Source organism: Antedon mediterranea, chromosome 7 (assembly GCF_964355755.1).
Source record: "Antedon mediterranea chromosome 7, ecAntMedi1.1, whole genome shotgun sequence".
In the NCBI taxonomy this organism is placed as follows: domain Eukaryota; kingdom Metazoa; phylum Echinodermata; class Crinoidea; order Comatulida; family Antedonidae; genus Antedon; species Antedon mediterranea.
In genome coordinates, this window is record NC_092676.1 from 11,651,785 (window position 1) to 11,657,826 (window position 6,042).

At 34.1% G+C, this 6,042-nt stretch overlaps 2 long non-coding RNA genes across 2 annotated transcripts; one reads left to right on the plus strand and one right to left on the minus strand.

The window, feature by feature from the left end:
* Window positions 1-211: 211 nt before the first annotated feature.
* On the plus strand, window positions 212-1,489 carry LOC140054698 (uncharacterized). Its single transcript, XR_011846560.1, has 2 exons — window positions 212-307; window positions 744-1,489. It is a non-coding gene; the product is annotated as an uncharacterized lncRNA (long non-coding RNA).
* On the minus strand, window positions 966-2,007 carry LOC140054697 (uncharacterized). Its single transcript, XR_011846559.1, has 3 exons — window positions 1,965-2,007; window positions 1,486-1,604; window positions 966-1,295 (listed from the first exon to the last, which is right to left on the minus strand). It is a non-coding gene; the product is annotated as an uncharacterized lncRNA (long non-coding RNA).
* Between the last annotated feature and the right edge of the window lie 4,035 nt (window positions 2,008-6,042).

The following is a 6,042-nucleotide window of genomic DNA, read 5'->3' on the forward strand; positions in this document are numbered from 1 at the left end:
CACGGGAAAATCGCAATTTAATGCAAAAATTAACCAACCGGAAGCTATTTGTCTGGAAGACAAATGTGTTCCGGTTTAATTTAACCATTGACCTGAGTTAGCTCATAAATATTCATATTGTATGGATACATCGTGTGGATGATGATGCTTTCCAAATCAACAGCCAACAACGATAGCAATGCATGCGTGCGAGAGAGTTGAGTAGTGATGCGAGACGAATCTTGAAGAAAACACGAAAACTATAGCTAGCAGAATGCTAAGTTAGAATTACAGTTGGTAACTTTGATGTTGAATCTTATTCATTTAGGTGAGTTTTTGTTTCGCTAACAGGAGAGGCCTAGCTAGGCCTAGGCCCGTATTTGCTGCTACTGTACTACTAGTCTACTACTACTACTAGCACTGACAGTCTCGAGTAGCCTAACTGCTGCCTACTTCTGTCTCTAGAAGTAGAGTGTAGTAGGCCTAGGCAGTACACTGCTAGCTAGGGCTACAGTAGACCACCACCAGAAGGGATGTATTTTTGTTTTAATCATGATGAATTGGTTTAATTTTTAAAGATTTCAACTATCTATTCGGCAGTGAAAATTAAAAAAAAAAGAAAATCTAAATATTGTTTTGGATGTTTTTTACTGATGCAATATTTTAAAAATATTTTCTGTATCAAATGCAATAGGTTCAAATTAACATTCCGCAAATAAACATTTTATGCAGATATTTTGACACAAATTTCTTTTTTTTTTTAGGTTGATTGATTGAACAATAAGAGCAAGTAGTGAGAAACATAAAATGTATCGTGCAGTGGCAACATTCACAATTTATTGAAACGTTTCTTACTATTAAAATGACACTTTGTAATGGATGTGAGCGATCTTAGAAGACTATAGCTGTCGTAATTACTGCCACAATCAACACATTGATAATAGTAGACAAATTGACACAAAAAACAATACAGGAATTCAATAAGATATACTGTATATATATATTTTATTAACTCCTTTTGCACTGTAATATTTACAGTAAAATTATGAAGTGTAAGTAAATTTGAAGAATTTATCCTGTGTACTGTTGTAGTAGTTTTTTTTTATTTATTGAATGTTATGTTTACAAAATAATATACTGTACATATAATACAAAAAAAATTATACAATATTTTACAAGCTGGACAAGAACATATTGGCCGAATGCAGCAGGAGAGTCAGAAATATTTTTCCTGCAATATCCAATCATATTCCAATACCGAGTCTATCATTGTTGTCTTTGGGTGACCTCTGTTCCAGTCTTCATCAGCTCAACGTCTTTTAAAAAAGTAAAAGCAAAGTATGAAAATCTGGAAAAAATAGATCATGCATATTTAGTGCAAAATTGGGCTAGTGAAATTGCTTACTTTGACATAGTCAAATAAGTATACTACCTTTCTATGGTAATTAAAACACATTACTTATAATGTTATAACTTATAAAAAGAGAAAATAAATATTTGACTTACTACAGTACAGAGAACATTGTTTGTGTTGTAAAATGGCTAAGCTGGCTTTTCCCCTCTGTCTACTTGTACAGTGCTGCTGGAAGGTTCTCAATTTCAGGCTTGTATTGCAACCATTTTCCCTGAAAAATGTTTGTTTTATTTTTATCATAAAAATTAGTTAAACAAGCTTCAACTGTAAATATATATGGTACAGCAAGCTGGCTGTATTTTCGGAATGTAGCTAAGATTGATGGCATATAGCCTAGGCCAGTCTATGAAGAGTACAATGTATAGGGCCTAGCTGGGCATCTTCTGCAGGGACCCGATTGTCACAGTCTGCTTGCTACTAGCCTAGTAATATGCAGCAGCATGTATTAATTATTCTAGTAGGCCTAGCCCTGAACGGAAAAAATCCCAGGCTAAGTTAATTAATTTACCTTCCTGTTATTATTGCGTTATATATATTATTATATTTAAAATAACCGTCTAGGCCTACTAACCGACAAATTAACAGCTCAGCTTTACATATTTATACAATCACAGGCCAGGGAAACCCATAGTCGAGTCGCGTGGTGTGGTTGTACATACAACGTGCATCCTCCATTGTTAGATCAGATCTCTGCTGTGTGGATGCTCATTAACATATCATGCATATGTATGAGTTAGCTCTACCGGCCTAATTTCTGAGCCGATGATTTCGAAAAAATGGTAAACTTATTTTGATTTTTTTATAAGCGAAATCAATATTTTTTTTCGGATTTTTTTTTGGGTGGAAGTGAATAACTTTATGTTAACTACAAAACGGTCTATTCAAAATTTGATTTTTTTCATCTTTATTTTTCATTTTTTGGGGGACAATACATCTTTAAGCAATTGAATGCTGTTTAATTAAAAAACACGTTCTCAAGGAAAATCACAGAAATTACGTAACTGTACCTTTAAATTTATTTTTATTGAATGAAATTATTAGTGTTCATCACATAGAACTAAATTAAAGTCAAACAAGATAAAATCAAGTCTATTTAAGCAATTGAATGCTGTTTAATTAAAAAAACTCGCTCTCAAGGAAAATCACAGAAATTACGTAATTGAATGCAATTAAATGCTGTTTAATTAAACAGCATTCAATTGCTCAAATAAGCTTGATTTTATTAGTGTTCATCACAAAATAAACTGCTTAATTTTTCCTTGATAATGTGTTATATTAATATTTATAATATGTGAATAAAAGATACTATACATAAATTGACCCGATTAAATAATACTGTAGAGTAACAGACAAATATATAACATCTTGCACCTTAATATTTTATATCATTGCAAATTTATTTTCAACAGATGCTGCAGTTTGTTGAGGAGCCAACAAGCTATGCAAGACAAAATAATTCAGCTACCATACACTCTAAAAAAAAACCAAACAAATATTAAATGTCAACCAGGAACTAGATTGGGCACCAAAAAACAAAAAGTATTATATCAGCCACAGTTTCTCTTAATATCATATAAATAAAACTAAACATTCTTATTCACCAGGTTTTATTGTAGGACATTTTGATTATATAAATCCATTTACCTGAAAATGTATTTGAATTTCTTGGCTAAAATCACAAGCCCTTACGGCATTATCAACTGCAAGTTCAATCAAGGTCATGAAAGTCTTTTGGTACAGCTGATTTTTATTATCCTACGGTAAAAAGAAAAAAAATCATAAAATAAAATATTCTATATAGATTAGAAGTCTGCAACATGTATACAAATAACACACTTATGCACTTGTATTTTTACATTAAATTGTAAAAATGTATAAATTAAAATGTACATGTATAACATTGATTAATAAATATAATGTTAGCTAGCATTTACTTCTTGACATTGTATAATAATTAATATATCGTAAAACACTAACGGTTGATACTGTGTGTAAATTAGTATGACTTCTATTCTAAAAAAAGTATGTCTGTATACTAGCTAGCTGGCTAGGCCTATACTATAGTGTAGCCCTACTAGCTAGAATAGAAGAGTGTAGCAGTAGTAGTAAGCCTAGATAGTAAGTAGGCCTAGTAGTAGCAGGTAGGCGCGCCCAGCCCGACATATAGTACTATACTACTACCCCAGCGGGCATACCGACGTTGAATCAACGTTGAAATTAGGTCGCGACGTCGGACAACACGACATCAACGTCGGACCAACGTCGATCTTCCTCCGTTGATACAACGTGATTAGTTCAACGTTGATATAACGTTGAATTCAGGTTGAAGCCTGACAATTCATGGTCGATATACCTTCGTCGGTACAACGTCAGTATTCAACGTTGTATCAACGTTGAAATCAGGTGGATGTCCGACAATTCAAGGTCGAAATACCTTCGTCGATACAACTTCAGTATTCAACGTTGTATCAACGTTGAAATCAAGTTGATGTCTGACAATTCAAGGTCGATCTACCTTCGTCGATACAACGTCACACTTTAACGTCGATACAACGTTATAATCGGGTTGAAACCTGACCATTTAAAGTCGATATAGCACCGTCGATACAACGTCACTACTACAACGTTGATATAACGTTGAATTCAGGTTGAAGCCTGACAATTCATGGTCGATATACCTTCGTCGGTACAACTTCAGTATTCAACGTTGTATCAACGTTGAAATCAGGTGAATGTCTGACAATTCATGGTCGAAATACCTTCGTCGGTACAACGTCAGTATTCAACGTTGTATCAACGTTGAAATCAAGTTGATGTTTGACAATTCAAGGTCGATCTACCTTCGTTGATACAACGTCACACTTTAACGTCGATACAACGTTATAATCGGGTTGAAACCTGACCATTGAAAGTCGATCTACCATCGTCGATACAACGTCACTACTACAACGTTGATATAACGTTGAATTGAGGTTGAAGCCTGACAATTCATGGTCGATATACCTTCGTCAGTACAACGTCAGTATTCATCGTTGTATCAACGTTGAAATCAGGTGGATGTCTGACAATTCAAGGTCGAAATACCTTCGTCGGTACAACGTCAGTATTCAACGTTGTATCAACGTTGAAATCAAGTTGATGTCTGACAATTCAAGGTCGATCTACCTTCGTTGATACAACGTCACACATTAACGTCGATACAACGTTATAATCGGGTTGAAACCTGACCATTGAAAGTCGATCTACCATCGTTGATACAACGTCACTACTACAACGTTGATATAACGTTGAATTCAGGTTGAAGCCTGACAATTTATGGTCGATATACCTTCGTCGGTACAACGTCAGTATAATCGGGTTGAAACCTGACCATTGAAAGTCGATCTACCATCGTCGATACAACGTCACTACTACAACGTTGATATAACGTTGAATTCAGGTTGAAGCCTGACAATTCATGGTCGATATACCTTCGTCGGTACAACGTCAGTATTCAACGTTGTATCAACGTTGAAATCAGGTGGATGTCTGACAATTAAAGGTCGAAATACCTTCGTCGGTACAACGTCAGTATTCAACGTTGTATCAACGTTGAAATCAGGTGGATGTCTGACAATTAAAGGTCGAAATACCTTCGTCGGTACAACGTCAGTATCCAACGTTGTATCAACGTTGAAATCAAGTTGATGTCTGACAATTCAAGGTCGATCTACCTTCGTCGATACAACGTCACTCTTTAACACACACACACACACACACACACACACACACACACACACACAATTCACATTTATTTACTCATCGTTTATAAATACAGTTTCATAGCATAAATGATGGCAAGGATCCTGCATAGAGAAGTTTACACTTCTGTTTTCGCAGGACCCTTTTACATAAAAAACATAAAACTATAAACACAACATAATAGATACAAAATAAAAAAAAAACATTTCCTATATACATTTTAGAGTTGTTCATCATCAAAAAGCGATACTGTTTTACTAACATGATTATTTATACATTTTGTCTTAAAAAAGAAGATATTCAGTTTATTACTTCCAGTACATGTGGATTCTTTCTATATATATTATAGCAAAAGTATGAATACATATAATATAAAACAGGCTATGTGTGTATACTCGCACACACCAACACAAATGCATAATATATGCATCTATATTTTATGAGTGAAGCATTTTAAGTTCTGTAATTCGATAAAATGTCTCTTTTTACATATTTTTTTAGTATTTTATAATTTTTGTTAACAATATCTAAGTGATTTCTACAGAGCTCGTTCCATAGTTTCGGTCCGTGAATACTGATAAAATGTTGACCAGACGTTAACCTAGAGTATGGTTGTTTTACGCTACAAATATTTCGAAGATTATGGGTAGTATTTTCGTTTCTTTTGAATATCATTTGGATTCGTCTGGGTAAAACATTGCTTTTAATCTGGGCCATGAAACCTAGGACGGTAACTCTGTTGATATCTTGTATGTTAAGTATATTTAATTGCTTAAAGAGTGGCTCAGAATGTTGCCATGGCTTTTTAAATAAAATTATTCTAGCAGCCTTTTTCTGGAGTTTAGGAAGGGATTCTAGTGTACTATCATATGTACTGCCCCAAATAATGTTTCCATACTGAAGGTGCG